The following is a 19,293-nucleotide window of genomic DNA, read 5'->3' on the forward strand; positions in this document are numbered from 1 at the left end:
TCCAATGAGTCAACTCTTCGAATGAGGTGGCCAAAGTACTGGAGTTTCAGCTTTAGCATCATTCCCTCCAAAGAAATCCCAGGGCTGATCTCCTTCAGAATGGACTGGTTGGATCTCCTTGCAGTCCAAGGGACTCTCAAGAGTCTTCTCCAACACCACAGTTCAAAAACATCAATTCTTCAGTGCTCAGCTTTCTTCATGGTTCAACTCTCACATCCATACATGACCACTGGAAAAACCATAGCCTTGACTAGATGGAAGCATTATCTTAAAGAAGTTTACACACCTTAATTACCCTAGTCCTAAAAATGCTAACCATTATCTGACCACACAGGGTTGCCATAAAACTTCAGTTTGTAAAAAATGTAATATTTGCAAAGCACAAAAAGGTGACACACAATAAAACAAGGTATACCTGCACCTTTTTCCCCCAGATTCCTTGTAACTAATTCTCAAATTTTGTCATTCCAAATCTCTGCCCATTAGACACAGCATTAGCCACTTGCCCATCTATACCTCTATTTCTTCTTTCAAAGTGAGAAAACAAATTACCCAGCCAAAATTTTGCCCAATGAGAGAATATATTTTCCCCACTGTAATTTATGGCTACTCTTGATTGGGGCTATAATAACTGGTTGCTATGGGCATATTATCAGAATAAACTGTGTTATCAGAAAATAAATTTTTCTTTTAATTTTTCTTAGGTTTAAAATGTGTGTTGAAAGAAAGGTTTTCAATAATACAAAATAGGTAGATGCCATGGAAATTTGAATTATTTCTTTATTCAACTCACTTGATTTTTTCAGTATCTGCTCAAGCCTAATCTCATATAAACCACTGACATTATAATGTGATCAAGTAGACAGTAAATTAGGGTACTGTTGTCATATATCCAATGACTACCGGGTTCCAATAAGAAGCTAGAAACTTTCTCAAAAGGCGTGACATCATGCTTGGTAGTTGGCAACAACATGGAGTTGGCAACTTGGAGTTGGCAACAACATGCTTCCATTACTTCATAGAAACTCTAAAAAACAAGCAGAAACAATATGAACTAACTTTGTCAGAACTCTGAAAAATATTCAAAAGCTTACAGCAACCAAGCAAATGCTGAATCAAGAAAAACATTTCATAATGGTAGAAAAACTCAAAGGCATTTACACTTGCCCCACCCTATCCCCTCTCCTACAGTTTCTTAAAGACCGCAGACTATTTCCAGCATGGGAACAGTCCTGATCCGGTTCCAGAGCAGACCTTATCCACAAATTATTGTGTTTGCTCTAAACTTTCTGGGAGCTCCCTGAAAGACTGCTACAAGGCATTCATTTTTGGTCTAACTCAGAACTCAAGCAGCATAAAAAAGCAGCAGTTAGTCCTAGAAAGCATTACAATGTGAACAAAAAAGTCCTGTAGCTACCTGGGGCAAAAGATTCTGATTTAGGCAAGCAATAGATCACTTAAATCTTGGAGGAAAAGCTGGAGAGATAACTCCTTAGAAAATGAAAACATTCAAAAGCAACATATGCACCCTAGGTCAGGATGCATGTTCAGAAAAACCTGAGAAGACCCTAGGCTTTCAGAACTGACTGGTCTTTATGCTCAGTGAAAGCAGTTTAGCCAAGTGTCGAAGGAACGCCCCAACACAGAAAAAATCCAGAAAGTCTAGGAGAAGTGATTTGTTTCTTCACTGATATTTTATTTGCAGGATCTGGTATTTGATAAAATTTCTGTCAAAACACTAGCTAGGGCTTCCCTGGTGGCTCAGTGGTAAAGAATCTGGCTGCCAATGCAGGGGACACCGGATCAATCCCTGGTCCAGGAAGATCCCACATGTTGCGGAGCAACTAGGCCTGTGCACCGCAACTACTGAGCTTGTGCTCTAGAGCCCACAGGCCGCAACCACTGAAGACAATGCACTCTGGAGCCTTTGCCCCTCAACAAGAGAAACTACTGCAAGGAGAAGCCTCCTCATGGCAACTAGAGAGTAGCTCCCACTCGCTGCAACTAAAGAAAGCTCATTCTTTTACAAGTGGTTGACCAGTTTTCCCAGCACCACTTGTTAAAGAGATTGTCTTTAATCTATTGTATATTCTTGCCTCCTTTGTCAAAGATAAGGTGTCCATATGTGCGTGGATTAATCTCTGGGCTTTCTATTTTGTTCCATTGATCTATATTTCTGTCTTTGTGCCAGTACCATACTGTCTTGATGACTGTGGCTTTGTAGTAGAGCCTGAAGTCAGGCAGCTTGATTCCTCCAGTTCCATTCTTCCTTCTCAAGATAGCTTTGGCTATTTGAGGTTTTTTGTATTTCCATACAAACTGTGAAATTATTTGTTCTAGCTCTGTGAAGAATACCATTGGTAGCTTGATAGGGATTGCACTGAATCTATAAATTGCTTTGGGTAGTATACTCATTTTCACTATATTGATTCTTCCAATCCATGAACATGGTATATTTCTTCATCTATTAGTGTCCTCTTTAATTTCTTTCACCAGTGTTTTATAGTTTTCTATATATAGGTCTTCAGTTAGATATATTCCTAAGTATTTTATTCTTTTCATTGCAATGGTAAATGGAATTGTTTCCTTAATTTCTCTTTCTGTTTTCTCATTATTAGTGTGTAGGAATGCAAGGGATTTGGATTAAAGATTTAAACATAAGGCCAGAAACTATAAAACTCCTAGAGGAGAACATAGGCAAAACACTGTCCGACATAAATCAAAGCAGGATCCTCTATGACCCACCTCCCAGAATATTGGAAATAAAAGCAGAAATAAACGGGACCTAATTAAACTTAAAAGCTTCTGCACAACAAAGGAAACCATAAGCAAGGTGAAAAGACAGCCTTCAGAATGGGAGAAAATAATAGCAAATGAAGCAACTGACAAACAACTAATCTTAAAAATATACAAGCAACTCCTACAGCTCAACTCCAGAAAAATAAATGACCCAATCAAAAAATGGGCCAAAGAACTAAATAGACATTTCTCCAAAGAAGACACACAGATGGCTAATAAACACATGAAAAGATGCTCAACATCACTCATTATCAGAGAAATGCAAATCAAAACCACAATGAGGTACCATTTCACACCAGTCAGAATGGCTGCGATCCAAAAGTCTACAAGCAATAAATGCTGGAGAGAGTGTGGAGAAAAGGGAACCCTCTTACGCTGTTGGTGGGAATGCAAACTAGTACAGCCACTATGGAGAACAGTGTGGAGATTCCTTAAAAAACTGGAAATAGAACTGCCTTATCATCCAGCAATCCCACTGCTGGGCATACACACTGAGGAAACCAGAAGGGAAAGAGACACGTGTACCCCAATGTTCATCTCAGCACTGTTTATAATAGCCAGGACATGGAAGCAACCTAGATGTCCATCAGCAGATGAATGCATAAGAAAGCTGTGGTACATATACACAATGGAGTATTACTCAGCCATTAAAAAGAATACATTTGAATTAGTTCTAATGAGGTGGATGAAACTGGAGCCTATTATACAGAGTGAAGTAAGCCAGAAAGAAAAACACCAATACAGTATACTAACGCATATATATGGAATTTAGAAAGATGGTAATGATAACCCTGTATACAAGACAGCAAAAGAGACACTGATGTATAGAACAGTCTTTTGGACCCTGTGGGAGGGGGAGAGGGTGGGATGATTTGGGAGAATGGCATTGAAATATGTATAATATCATATATGAAACGAGTTGCCAGTCCAGATTTGATGCACGATACTGGATGCTTGGGGCTGGTGCACTGGGATGACCCAGAGGGATGGTATGGGGAGGGAGGAGGGAGGAGGATTCAGGATGGGGAACACATGTATGCCTGTGGTGGATTCACTTCGATATATGGCAGAACCAATACAATATTGTAAAGTTTAAAAATAAAATAAAATTTAAAAAGAAAAATAAAAAAATAAAATAAAGAAAGCTCAAAGTAATGAAGAACCAGCACAGTCAAAAATAAATGAATAAATAAAATTACTTTTTAAAAAAACAAGCTAAATAAGCAGGGTGTTCAGGGACCACATAAAACTAAGAATATGTGTGTGCTCAATCTACTGCTTCATTGACTACACTAAAGCCTTTGACTATGTGTATCATGACAAGCTGTGGGAAATTATTAAAGAGATGGGAATACCAGACCATCTTACCTGTCTCCTGAGAAACCTGTATGTGGGTCAAGATGCAACAGTTAGAACCAGACATGGAATAACTGACTGGTTCAAAATTGGGAAAGAAGTATGACAGGGCTGTATATTGTCACCCTGCTTATTTAACTTATAGGCAGAGTACATCATGCAAAATGCCAGGCTGGATGAACCACAAGCTGGAATCAAGATTGCTAGGAGAAATATCAACAACCTTAGATGTGTAGATAATACCATCCTGATGGCAGAAAGTGAAGAGGAACTCAAGAGCCTCTTATGAAGTGAAGTGAAGTGAAGTGAAGCGAAAGTTGCTCAGTTGCGTCTGACTCTTTGCAACCCCTTGGACTACACAGTCCACGTAATTCTCCAGGCCAGAATACTGGAGTGGGTAGCTTTTTCCCTTCTCCAGCAGATCTTCCCAACCCACGAATTGAACGAGGGTCTCCTGTATTGCAGATGGATTCTTTACCAACTGAGCTATCAGGAAAGCCCCAAGAGCCTCTTGATGAAGGTGAAAGAAGAGATTGGAAAAGCTGGCTTAACATGCACAAAACTAAGATCATGGTACCTGGTCCAATCACTTCATGGCAAACAGAAGGGGGGGAAATGGAAGCAATGACAGACTTTATTTTCTTGGGCTCCCAAGTCACTGCAGATGGTAACAGCAGCTATGAAATTAAAAGACACTTCTTGTAAGGAAATCTATGACAAATGTAGACAACATATTAAAAAGCAGAGACAACACTTTACTAACAAAGGTTTGTATAGTCAAAGCTATGGTTTTCCCAGTAGTAATGTATGGATGTGAGAGCTGAACCATAAAGAAGGTTGAATGCCGAAGAATTGATGCTTTTGAACTATGGTGCTGGAGACTGTTGAGAGTCCCTTGGCCTACAAGGAAACCAAACCAGTCAATCCCAAAGAAAATCAACACTGAATATTCATTGGAAGGACTGATGCTGAAACTGAAGCTCCAATAATTTGGCCACCTGATGCGAAGAGCTGACTCATTGGAAAAGACTCTGATGCTAGGAAAAGATTGAAGGCAACAGGAGAAGAGGGCTAGAGGATGAAAAGGTATGATACCATCAGTGACTCAAGGGACATGAATTTGAGCAAACTCTGGGAGATAGTAAAGGACAGAGGAGGCTGATATATTGCAGTCCATGGAACCACAAAGAGTTGGACATGACTTAGTGACTTAACAACAACAGTTGCTCAGTCCTATCTGATTCCTTGGGACCTCCTGGACTGTAGCCTGCCAGGCTCCTCTGTTCATGAGATTTTCCAGGCAAGAATACTGGAGTGGGTTACCATTTCCTACTCCAAGGGATCCTCCCAACCCAGGGATCAAACCCATGTCTCCTTTGTCTCCTGAATTGACAGGCCAGATTCTTTATATCTGAGACATCTGGGAAGCCAAATGAAGAATATACTTTGTGCAGAAATAGCCTGGAATAGTCATTAACCAAATGGATAGCTATAGCCTCTAATAATCAAAAATAGAAAACCCTAGAAAAGGAGGAGAATCTTATTTCTAGTATTATCACATTATAATATTATTTAATATAAAATACTTAAATGTTCAGTTTTCAACATAACAACAAAAAATCACAGAAATACAGAGAAACAGTAAAGGGTGCCTCATTCAAAGAAAATACATGAAAAAGTTGACAGAAATCATCCTGGAGGAAGCCTAGACATTGGATTCACTAGGAAAAAGTACGCTTTAAAATGACTGTCTTAAATATGATCAAAGGGCTAAGGAAACCATGTACACATAAAGGAACAAAGTGCGATAGTTGAAGTGAAAAATCACTGAAGGGGTTAAACAGCAGTTTTGAGCAGGAAGGGGGAAAAAAGAATCAATGAATTTATTGAGGAGCAGAAAGAAAACAGAATAAATAAGTTAACAGAACTTAAGAAATCGGTGGAGCACCGTGAAGCAGACCAAATTAAAAATTAAGAGAGCCAAATAAGAAAAGGAGTACATCAAGGCTGTATATTGTCACCCTGCCATCATGAGAAACGCTGGGCTGGAAGAAGCACAAGCTGGAATCAAGATTGCCGGGAGAAATATCAATAACCTCAGATGCGCAGATGACACCACCCTTATGGCAGAAAGTGAAGAGGAACTAAAAAGCCTCTTGATGAAAGTGAAAGTGGAGAGTGAAAAAGTTGGCTTAAAGCTCAACATTCAGAAAGTGAAGATCATGGCATCTGGCCCCATCACTTCATTGGAAATAGACTGGGAAAGAGTGGAAACAGTGTCAGACTTTATTTTTGGGGGGCTCCAAAATCACTGCAGATGGTGACTGCAGCCATGAAATTAAAAGATGCTTACTCCTTGGAAGGAAAGTTATGACCAACCTAGACAGCATATTGAAAACCAGAGACATTACTTTGCCAACTAAGGTCCGTCTAGTCAAGGCTATGGTTTTTCCAGCGGTCACGTATGGATGTGAGAGTTGGACTGTGAAGAAAGCTGAGCACTGAAGAATTGATGCTTTTGAACTGTGGTGTTGGAGAAGATTCCTGAGAGTCCCTTGGACTGCAAGGAGTTCCAACCAGTCCATTCTAAAGGAGATCAGCCCTGGGATTTCTTTGGAAGGAATGATGCTAAAGCTGAAACTCCAGTACTTTGACCACCTCATTCGAAGAGTTGACTCATTGGAAAAGACTCTGATGCTGAGAGGGATTGGGGGCAGGAGGAAAAGGGGACAACAGAGGATGAGACAGCTGGATGGCATCACTGACTCGATGGACATGAGTTTGAGTGAACTCTGGGAGTTGGTGATGGACAGGGAGGCCTGGCGTGCTGCAATTCATGGGGTCGCAAAGAGTCAGACACAACTGAGTGACTGAACTGAACTGAATAAAGAAAAGAGAGAAAGAAAAGAGGAGAAAAAATATTTGAAAAAATCATAGCCAAAAGCCTCCCAAATTTGATTAAAGACATTAATTTATAAACCCACAAAATTTCATAATGTTTAAGTAGAATAAATGCAAATAGATCCACAGTGAGACACATTGTAATCAAACTGTCAAAAGGCAGGACAACAGGAATCTTGAAAGCAGCAAGAGTAAAACAATTCACCATGTACAAGAAATCTTTAATAAGATTAATAACCCACTTTACAAAAGAAAATATAGAAGGAAGGATGGCATAGTCAAACTGAAAGAAAAACCACTGTAAACCAAGAATTCGAATCTGGCAAAATGACCTTTCAAAAATGAAAGAGAAATTAGTGCAGTCCCAGATAAATCAAAGCTGAGGAAAGCTGCTATCAGTACTAAATGCCACTGAATTATTCACTTTAAAATGATGAATTTTGTGTTATGTAAATTTCACCTCAAGGAAGTATACAAAGAAGGTATCTCTCTAGAGGACACAGGTCTTTGATCCAAAATTCTAGTGATTTTGTACCGTTTCTCTCCTATCCCTTTACCAAGGGCTTCATTCAGAATCTTTAAGGACCTCAGATACTTCAAGTCCCATTGGATCTGCTATATTATAAGGCACAGTGGATAAAAAAAAGTTCAGTTCTGCAACAAAATTTCTTTTGCTCCATATCCCTCTCAAAACCAGTGGCTTTATAGATTGCTTAATGAGTGGTTCAAAGCAGACCCTCAAATATGATACATTGTGTTAGTCACTTAGCATCCAACTCTTTGTGATCCCAGGGGCTGTAGCCTGCCAGGCTCATCTGTCCTTGGAATTCTCCAGGCCAGAATACTGGAATGGGTAGCCATTCCCTTCTCCAGGACATCTTCACGACCCAGGGATTGAACCTGTCTCCTGCATCTCCTGCATCGGCGGGTGGATTTTATACTACTGAGCCACCAGGGAAGTATACGTATATCACATTTTGAATATATAATGGACCAATGGAACCAAAATGTGCTCAGAAATTTTTGCAGTGCACATACTAATTTCTAATTTGTTTCAAAGAAGCACTAATAATCTAATGAGTGCAGTAAAAGAGTATAGTCAAAATACATAAATGTTTACAGATATATAAAGTAACTGAATTACAGAATCATTGTAACAAAAAATGTTCACTATAATATGTGTGTATATATATACACATATATATGTTGACTATTATATATATATTATATATATATATATATATATAATACAAAATTGTTCACAGAAAATGTAAAGTGGCTTTCTGTCTCTTTGTGGACATGAATGTCATGTTTTCGTTTTGGAGAAAGTAACTCATCCTACCACGGGCCACAAGATCTCTTCATCTATGTTGCGTTGATATTTTCAAGTTTCTGTAAATGCATTGTCTTAACGCCCCACTTCCTGGCCTTTATTTATATTTTACAGTGGGGAACTATAGCGATATCACTGATCACATTAAAACAAAAAGATAACAATTTGATTAAACTTTAGCAACAACCTCAAGAGTTAACATTATTTTTAAATGATGCCTATGAATGATGATTAGCATTACTGCACAAGTTATATTTATATAATGAAACACGACTTTTCCTTTAGATCAAATAACAGATTTTCTAAATTAATTTTTTCTATTTGATCCTGAACTTTCTTATGAATATACATAGGGGTGGAGGATAGTTGCTAACAAGTTATTTCAATTGTAGAAAGTAGATTTTGAAAATAATTAGAGGTAGTAAGACTTACATGTCTTTTCAGAAGCGTCAAAAAAAAAGTCAAGTTAATTCCAGTAGTGGGTCAGATTTACTCTATTCAGAGAACTGAAATAAAAAGTTGTTAGAAATTCATTCTATTGAAGGTGAAACATCTGATGTTATTGTGAATGCAATTTTAAATTCAGCTGAAAATTCAACTTTGAGAATTCATCTGTTTTTCAGTAAAATCAAAACAAGAAATTTAATGATGCATGATAGCATTATGGCAGAAAAAGAACATTTTTTTTTTTTTCTGAGTTAATGGACCAATGGAACATAAATGTGCTCAGAAATTTTTGCAGTGAACACATAGTTCCTAATTGCTTTCAAAGAAGCACTAATAATCTAATGATTACAGTAAAAAACTATAGTCAAAATACAGAAATGTTTACAGATACACACAGTAACTTAACTACAGAATCACCGTGACAAAAATGTTGACTACAAAAATTCAGCATGGCGACACATGCTTTCACTGTTATTTAACATCAGTCAAGTTTCAGAAACGTTTGAGCTTTTGAAGAACTACTTTGTAAATTGACTAAAATGTTCTATAATGATATTAAACATTTTAAAAAGAGTTTTCTAAATCTGGCATGTGTTTTATTAAAAATCAGCTGTAAATCTTTAATTAGTATACTCAACAACTGGGGTACCAAAGAAACCCAGCCTTTGTGCTTTCAGCAAATTGAGACTTGAAATCAAAGCTTGCAAACAGGAAGGCATTTAAATTTAATTCTGCAAAAGCAAACGTGTAGCTGAACAAATTAAACAGAGAGATTCAAATGGTGTTGAAGATTTAACTTTTAAATTCTGCAATTACTCTTTCAAATATCTCAACTGTGGGAAGAATCTTTTGATGGAGCTCCTATTTTTATTTCGGCAAACTGATATTTAACACCAGAAAAGAATGAAATTGAAATGGTCTCTCTGGTTTTACAGTATCTACATTTGTTGAAACATTCAAAATAATTTGATCAGATTTCAGTTGCAAAAATATTTTTCAGAGGAAGATAAACATTTTTGAGGCAAAATAACAGTGCTATGGAAATATATGTGCAAAATAGATATCAATTTTATTACAAATTTTAGAATTATGAATAGGTCCTGTTTAGACTAATAAATGTAAACATTGTAATTACAAAATATCTTAGCACTTATACCATACTTTTTCATTTAAAAATGTTATGGTCAACAGAGAATGGTTAAATTAAATGTCATAACTTGAAAATTATTAATCATAACATGCAACCTTGAAGTTTCAGAAAATTTTACTTGAAAAAATAAGATTATACTAAAAAAATGCAATCTTCAAAAATACCAGTGAGCTACATAAGGCTAAAAAATTGATTAATATACATAATTGTATGCCAAAAATGCATTGCTTTAATACTTTTTTTTTCAGATAATCAATATATATTTTTAAATTTCATTTTAATGTATTTAGAAATATATCACTATTTTCTTTTAGACATAATTATGGAAAGCTTTTTCTTTTAAAGAACAATTTCATACGTCTACAAATAAATCAGTTGCTAATCAATATAGAAATATTTTCCAAATGATACCATGTTAATTCAATAAACTTTATGGTCAGCCTAGCCATTACCCTACTGGACTCCTGACCTTGAGCTAGTAATCATAGGTGGCAAAAAGGAATCATTGCACTATCTCCATGACCAGCTAAACGAAAACAAATAAACATAAAGCACAAGAGAGAATATAGCTTGGGGGTTGAAAGAATGGATCCTGGGGCCATGCCACTGAAATTCATGGCCCCAGAAGAGCCACTTTCTAGCTGTGTGACCTTGCTTCAGTTTCCTCCTTTGCTTGGCCCTGGGCCCTGTGACGATCAAATGAGTCAATACACAGAAAGCACTTACAGCAGTGTAGAGCAAGTTGTAAGAACACAGAGCTGCTGCTCTTAGTTTTGCAGTCTAAATAACTACATTATTTCCGCTTCGTTACAGTTCTCTGCTGGCCTTAATTTCCTTTGCATTCACACTGATGCCCGAAAGTCCCTTGTTTCCAGAAACATGGGAGCTGCCACACTCTAGCAGCTTGAATTCCATTGTGTTCTTTCCCTTTCTATTAAGTGAAGTCGCTCAGACATGTCCGACTCTTTTCGACCCCATGGACTATAGCCTACCAGGCTCCTCTGTCCATGGATTTTCCAGGCAATAGTACTGGAGTGGATTGCCATTTCCTTCTCCAGGACATCTTCCCAACCCAGGGATCGAACCCGGGTCTCCTGCATTGTAGACAGACGCTTTACCATCTAAGCCACCAGGGAAGTCCCTTTCTATAATCCTAGCTTTTTTTCAGTTGCTCTCTCTGATCCCTTCCAGATTTCAGCTTGCCTTGTGGCAAACCAGCCTCAGTTCCTGACTTTCTTTGCTTGACTTGGCAAATCTGTGCCTCAACCATAGCACACCAGCAATAAGGAGACTCCTGAGCCCAATCTGGTAACAGATGAGGCAGTGATGTGAATGAGTCAAAATTCCCAGACGGGATTTTCAAAAGCTCAAAGGGAAATTATGATGGGTTTCTCCTGCCACTGATCCTCAAGCTAGAAAACGACAGATTCATGAACGGTATCATCTTCAACAAGGCTTCCTGGTTCCAGGCTAGCAGTCCTGTTGTTTTGCTTAAATCCATGGCATGCGCTAATTACTGAGATGGCTTCATGTGTGATTCTACCAAAGAACATCTTTTATGTGCTTGAATTTAGGCTTCTAGTAAAAGGAACACAAGAACGGCTTTTAGCCCAGGGATGCATTTGTAAAAAGATGAAGCAAACCAAAGGAGCAGAAAAATGACTGGTCGATAGTTCCAAACAAATTCTTCCCTTTAATAACATTTGCTAGTAAAATAGGATGGCTGTGCTTGGCTCTCAAGGCAGGATGAGCTAAGTGTTTTTAGCCAAATTCTCATTGGAATTAGAGAGGTTAAGCTTTGCTGGGTGCCAAGAAGTGAATTCTTCAATAATCATTTTCTGGACGTTCCTGGTGGCCCAGTGGCTCAGAATCTGCCAACCAATGCAGAGGACATGGGTTCGATCCCTGATCCGGGAAGATTCCACCTGTGTGGGGCAGCTAAGCCTGAGGGCTACAACTATTGAGCCTCTACTCCCCAACAAGAAAAGCCACCACAATGAGAAGCCTGCAGGCCAACTAGAGAGTTGGCAATGCTTGCTGAAACTAGAGAAAGCTCGTGCACACCAACAAAGACCCAGCACAGCCAAAAAAATAAAAGTCATTTCCTAAGAACCAACCCCGCACCATGCTCTGAGGTAGGAACTAAATGCATGGGTATGAACGACACTGTCTCAGTTTATATTAGTTTCCTAGGCTGCTGTAACAAAGTACCACGTACTGCAGGGCTTAAACAACAGAAATTTATTCTCTCACAGTTCTGGAGGTCAGAAATTCAAAATTAGAATATCAGCAGAGTCAGTTCCTTCTTGAGGCTCTGAAGGAAATCGGTCCCATGCCCCTCTCCTAGCCTCTGGTTGTTCTTGACATTCCTTGACTTGCGCGTTCATCACTGTGATTTCTACCTATGTCATCATAGAATCTTCTGTCCTGTGTGTCTCTGTGTCTTCATATGGTTTTCTTATAAGAATACCAAGTTTTAGGTCTGGAGTCCATCCTAATACCCTAGTGGCTCAGACAGTAAAGAATCTACCTGCAATGCAGAAGACCCAAGATCAATCCCTGGGTCAGGAAGATCCCCTAGAAAAAGGAATGGCTGTCTACTCCAGTATTCTTGCCTGAAGAATTCCATGGACAGAGGAGCCTGGCAGGCTACAGTCCATGGGGTCTCAAAGAATCTGACATAACTAAGCGATTATCACTTTCACTTTCCCTAAGTTAACTAATTATATCTGCAAAAACAGTTTCCAAATAGGTCACATTCTGAAGGTCCAAATGGATGGGAATTTTGGGAAAACACTAGTCAACCGACTACACTCTTCTTAAGGAGCTCACAGTCTAATGATAGATTGAGATAAGTAAGGAAGAAATTACCACCCACTCTGATGTGAGCTGTGAGAGAGAAAAGCTAGGATGCTACAAAAGCATGGAGGAGGAATACCCAACTAGCTTGGTATTAAGGAAACTTTCTTTAAATAGTTATATTATTAAATGAGAATGGAAAGAAAAATAGAAGTAAGATAAGGCAGAACCATTTGGTCCTTTAAACTCAACATTAAAAAAACTAAGGCCATGGCATCTGGTTCCATCACTTCATGACAAATAGATGGGGAGAAAGTGGAAACAGTGACAGACTTTTCTTGGGCTCCAAAATCACTATGGACAGTGACTGAAACCATGAAATTAAAAGATCCTTGCTCCCTGGAAGGAGAGCTATAACAAACCTAGACACATATTAAAAAGTGAAGATATAACCTTGCTAACAAAAGTCGAAACAAATGTATAGTCAAAACTATAGTTTTTCCAGTAGTCATGTATGGATGTGAGAGTTGGACCATAAAGGAGGCTAAGCACCAAAGAACTGATGCTTTCAAACTGTGGTGCTAGAGAAACTCTTGAGAGTCTCTTGGACTGCAAGGAGATCGAACCAGTCAATCCAATCCTAAAGGAAATCAACCCTGAATATTTATTGGAAGGACTGATGCGGAAGCTGAAGGTCCGACACTTGGCCACCTGATGCCAAGAGCCGATGCATTGGAAAAGACCCTGATGCTTGGGAAAGATTGGAAGCAGTATGAGAAGCGGGTGACAGAGGATGAGATGGTTGGATGGCATCATCAACTCAATGGACATGAGCTTGAGCAAAATCTGGGAGAGAGTGAAGGACAGGGAAGCCTGGCATGCTATAGTATGTGGGGCTGCAAAGAGTTAGACGCTACTGAGTGACTGAACAAGGACCATTTGGAAAGGTTATCGGGAAATACTAATGTCCCTGTAGACAATGGTGATCATGTCCCTAAAGCAGCACAAGATTTCAGGTTTGTCTAATTTTCACTAGAAGTATCCCGTAGTCCCAAAGCAACATAAATAAAGGCAGATGTTTGTATTTATCTAGGCTCACTGAATCATTTAGCAACAGAGGGAGGAAGGAGATGAAGATATCTGCCAGAATGCTCTATATTTTTTAAAAGTAAATCTGAAAGGTCATTGATATGGGAGAACATAGAAAATGAAAGGTCTGTGGTCTTAACAAATTGAAGAATTAAATGAAGGGCCTAAATTGCAGAAGGCATAGAAGTTAAAGTTCAGAGAGCAGTAAGATCCAGAAATGAAAAGATCTCAGATACAAAGATGTCAGATGGCTATTTCTGCATGTGACCTGAGTGAAAGCAGATACTAGAGACATTCGACCAGGTGACCAAGTCACTCAAACTGTGATGAGTGACTAGACAGACAGCAAAAATAGGGCAGTAGAAAGTTTTATAGCTGGGTATCATGTCTTGAACAATCATCATTGTAACTGCCAAGATTTATTACGTACCTTCTGTGACCCACCACTAGTATATATATTAATATTAATCTTCAGAGTGCCCCTATGGGGTATACACTGCTCTTCTCCCCAGTTTACAAATGAACACTGAAAGGTCAAATAAACAGCAGAATTTTCTTCTAGGCCACCCATTTATTCATTGTGCACATTTTACTCCTGCTGTGAGTGAGAGGCCAGGTTTAGGAGTGTAGAGTAATAGATTAGAAAGGCGCTGAGGGGGAACAGGATGAAGAAGCTGACCTCGTACCTTATCATAAGTGTCTGTTAAAGAGGCATGCCAGAAATCAGTGTGCGTACGAAGCAGACTCCAACGTGCTTGGCACCAGGGGCCAGTTTCATTGGAAGAAATTTTTTCCATGGACTGGGGGTGGTGGGGGTTGGGAGATGGGTGGTGAGGGATGGTCTCGGGATGATTCAAACCCATTACATTTATATTGTACTTTGCTTCTATTACTATCACATCAGCTCCATCTCAGATCATTAGGCATTAAATCCTGGAGGTTGTGGACCCCTGCCCTAAGCGATACGGGATCTCAGTTTTATCAGGTAGAGGGAAGATCCTGTCTGGATGATGATAGGCATGTGTTGATTTAACATTCAGTGAGATCCTAAAGGCCCCAGCATTTGAGAAAAGCCAAGAATGCAAGGGGTGGTGGGGTGTGTGTACATGAGGCAGGATGGTTGGATATTTTGAAGATTTCACATAAGACACTGGATAGAACTGTTTACCACTAGCAGATCCTAGGGCCCAGTGAGCCCCAAGAAACTTGGTGATGTTGCTGGGCAAGGCCTTGTGTTGATTATATTACATGAGGCATAAAGTTCACCCTTCCAGCTTCACTGTGACATATTCACATTCATATGTACTTTCATACATTCAACTTACATTCTCTCTCAGTTCAGTTCAGTTCAGTTCAGGCACTCAATCGTGTCCAACTCTCTCTAGGCTATAGGAAAACATGCAGGCAAGATAGGACTCTGCCACTTCTAGGCTTGTTAACTGCTCTAGTCATTCCTTGAGTTTATCATCGATTGATAGGCTATGTTTGGCAGCTGAAAGCATACAGGCTGGCCAAAAATTTTGTATATATATTTCCTCTAGAGAAATATTTATTCAGATTCTTGCCTATTTTTTAATTAGGGTATTCACTTTTTGTTGAATTGTAGAAGTTCTTCATATATTCTGGATAGTAGATTCCTATCTAATACATGATTTCTCAATATTTTCTCCTAGTTGGGGGTTGTCTTTTCACTTTCTTGATACTATCCTGCCGGGGACCAGCCCCGGCTGATCCAGGGTATTCGAAGCGGGGACGGCGTCGGCGAGGATCAGGAAACAACTGCTTAATTAAACGTTAATTAAGGATATAAAGAGTAATAGAATGAGGATAGCTCAGTGAAGAAATTCAGTGGAGAAAAGAGGCTGAATAATTCAGCCAGAAGGTAAGAGAAAGAACGACATGGTGAGACCAAGTTTCGGTGAACAAGGCCCACACTTTATTTTCCAAAGTAGTTTTTATACCTTAAGTTATGCATAGAGGATAATGGGGGAAGGGGTAGAGTCATGCAGTAAGCCAGGCTTTCTTCCTGCAAACTTATCATATGCAAAAGTTTAGGTGATTTGCATCATCTTCTGGCCCGGAGGCCTTTTTCTCTAAAGGTGATTATTCTAAAGTCAGGCGCCAGCCTCCAAAAAGCATTAGATAAAGTTGCATTCCTACAGAGCAAAGGTGTGGTGGGCTATAACAAGAAAAAGAATTAATTCAAGGGTCCCAGGTTACAAACATTAAAGCTACTATTTAAACCAATTATATTAATCAATACACTGCCAGGGACACAGCAGGTAAGGGATATGGAGACTTAGCAGCAAACATTGGCCCAACAAGTGAAAATCCCTTCACCAATACAATTTCTAATCAATCTTTTGACTGCTCAAAGGAATCTGTATTTAGACAGTTTAGAACATCTCATGCCTCTCACAGTTTGGAGGCTCTGAGCAATCACATGTGGCCGGAAAAACCTATTCAGGCAGGCTAGAGGACTTCCAAGGGAGTTTGTAGGTTGAAACACTGTCACACCCAGGAATTATTAACTGGAGCTATAAGCTAACTCTTTTTTCAGAGAGGTAGTGGGGGACAGCCCCCCGTAAAGTCAGAGGTGTAGGTGAAAGCACAAAGCAGAAAGTAGGCAGACTCTGGTTTTGGGGGTAGATTGCTCGAGAATTTCCAGGGAGACTCCTGAGGCTTGATCCCGCCTTTGCGTATGCCAAGCCTCCTTCCTCATGACCTTTGCCAGAGGCGTCGCTCCCCGCACTATCCTTTCATTCACAAAAGATTTTAATTTTGACGAGGTCCAATTGATATATTGGTTCTCATGTTTTGGGTGTTATATCTAAGGAATTATTGCCTAATCCAAGACTGTGAAGAGTTACACCTATTTACTTGTAAGAACTTTGTACTTTTAGCTTTTATATTTTTCTCTTTAATACATTTTGAGTTATTTTCATATGATATAAGTAGTAGTCATGCATCGTTTGTTAAAAATAAACAACTGTTCTTTTCCCCCCACTAAATTGTCCTGGCAGACTTATTGAAAATCAATTGAACACTAATGTACTTTTGTACTAATGTGTTTATTTATGGACTCCAAGTTCTCTTTCATTGAGCTACACGTCTGTCTTTGTACCAGTATCACCATTAAGAATTAATTACCATAGATCTGTAGCAAATTTTGAAATCTAGAAGTGTAAGTCTTCTAACTTTGCTCACCACTGTCAAGATTATTTTGACTATTTGGTCTCTTACACTTCCACATGGATTTCAGGGTCTTTTTGCTAATTTTTGTAGAGAGGGCAGCTGGAATTTTGAAAGAGATGATACTGAATCTTTAGATAAATTTGAGGAGTATTTCCATTTTAATGATATTTGATCTGCTAGTCTGTGAACAAAGGATGCCTTTCAAGTCTTTCTCATTTTTGGTGGGTGGGTGGCAATATTTTGTAGTTTTGTTTTTTTTTTTGGCGGCGCTGAGCAGCTTTCAGGGTCCTGGTTCCCTGACCAGGGATTGAATCCTCGCCCATGGCAGTGATAGTACTGAGTCCTAACTACTGGACTGCCAGGGAATTCCTGATATTTTGTAGCCTTAAATGTCTTATATTTCTTTGTTAAATTTAATACTATAATTTAATATTTATAATGTTCTCATAAATGGAATTGTTTCCTTAATTTCATTTTTGTATTGCTATTTCCTACTGTAGAGGAATACAACTGATATTTATGTATTGATTTTCTATCCTACAACTTTGGTGAACTCGTTTCCTAGTTATGATAGGCATGGGCATTTTTTCATTGATTTAAACAATCAATGAAGGGTTTTTACATTTAATATCATGTCATGGACCAGCAGAGATAGTTTTACTTCTTCCTTCCCAATTTGGATGACATTTATTTAACCTGGCTAGAGCCTCTAATAGAATGATGAACCAAAGCAGCAAGAATGGATACCCTTGTCTTGCTCATGATTTTACAGGGAGAGTTTTTAGTCTTTCACTATTAAGTGTGATGTTCATCATGGGTTTTTCATAAACAGCCTTTGTCAGATGGAGTTAATTCCCTTCTGTTCCTAGTTTGCTATATGGTTTTATGATGGAAGGGTGTTGGATTTTTTCAAATGCTTTTCATGCTTCTATTGAGATGAGCATGTGTTTTTCCCCCTTCATTCTATTATTATGCTGCTTTACACTGATTTATTTCTGTATTTGAATCAACCTTGCATTTTTCAGGTTAAATGCCATTTGGTATATAATCCTCTTTAATATGCTGCTGGATTCAGTTTTCTAGTATCTTATAAGAGGACTTTTACATCTGTATTTATAAGGGATATCATTCTTTACTATTTTATTTTCTTGTATACCTTTTATGATTTTGCTCTCAGGGAAATGCTGGCCTTGTATAAGTTGGGAAGTGTTCCTTCCTCTTCCATTTTTCCAAAGAGTTTATGAAGATCTAGTATTAATTCATCTTTAAATGTCTGATAAATTTCACCAGGGAAGCCATGTGGTCCTCCTAGGCTTTTCTTTGTGGTGAATTTTTTTGATTTCTAATGCAATCTCTTGTTTTTAACCTATTTAGAGAGTCTATTTTGTCTTGAATCAGTTTTAATAGTTAATATCTTTCTTAGAATTTTCCGCTTCACCTAGGTTATGTAATTTTCCAGCATACAATTGTTTCTTTATAATCCTTTTTTTTTTCTGTAAGATTAATAATGTCCCCTCTTTCATAGTAATGCTCCCTTTTTCATGGGTATATTAAAAGGTCATAAGAGCCAACTTGAAGGGCTCCTATTAGCCAATTGTTAGACAAACTGAGCAAAAAAAAATACATACTTAAATGGAGTAAGAAATCATGAGTTCATATTAATATAACTAAAGAATTAATAAATATGGGAGAAGCAAAACTCTTCCTTATAAGAGCATGTCAACTAACTATAGAAGGATGATAAATTTAGAAAATTTTCATTGATCCTAAACTAGTGATTTAACACTTAATGGGGAAAAGTATATTTTTGGGTCCAAAGTATCTACCTACAAATTATTTTTTGTAAGAGAGAAAATAGTAATTTCACAGTGAAGAAACCTGGTAAACACATTACCAAGTTATTAAAGTTAATATCAATAATATTGAGGATATCTGGAATCATGTGATTCTTGATTTGATACACTGAAGAGAACACGACATTCCTACTATTTCCAAACAACAAAAACATAAAAATAATGATAAGGAGATATCAAACAAACACAAACTATTAATAATAGGCATTCTATAATGTGACTGGACTTTTCAAAAACATCAAGGTCAACAAACACAAAGAAAACCTCAGGAACGATTCCGTATTAAAGGGGAATGAAGCTCACAACAGTGAAATACAATGCAAGATCTTCAGTTAGGTATCGGATTAGAGAAAATGACAATATAAAGTTTA

This window comes from Bos indicus, chromosome 28, assembly GCF_029378745.1.
Source record: "Bos indicus isolate NIAB-ARS_2022 breed Sahiwal x Tharparkar chromosome 28, NIAB-ARS_B.indTharparkar_mat_pri_1.0, whole genome shotgun sequence".
In the NCBI taxonomy this organism is placed as follows: Eukaryota; Metazoa; Chordata; class Mammalia; order Artiodactyla; family Bovidae; genus Bos; species Bos indicus.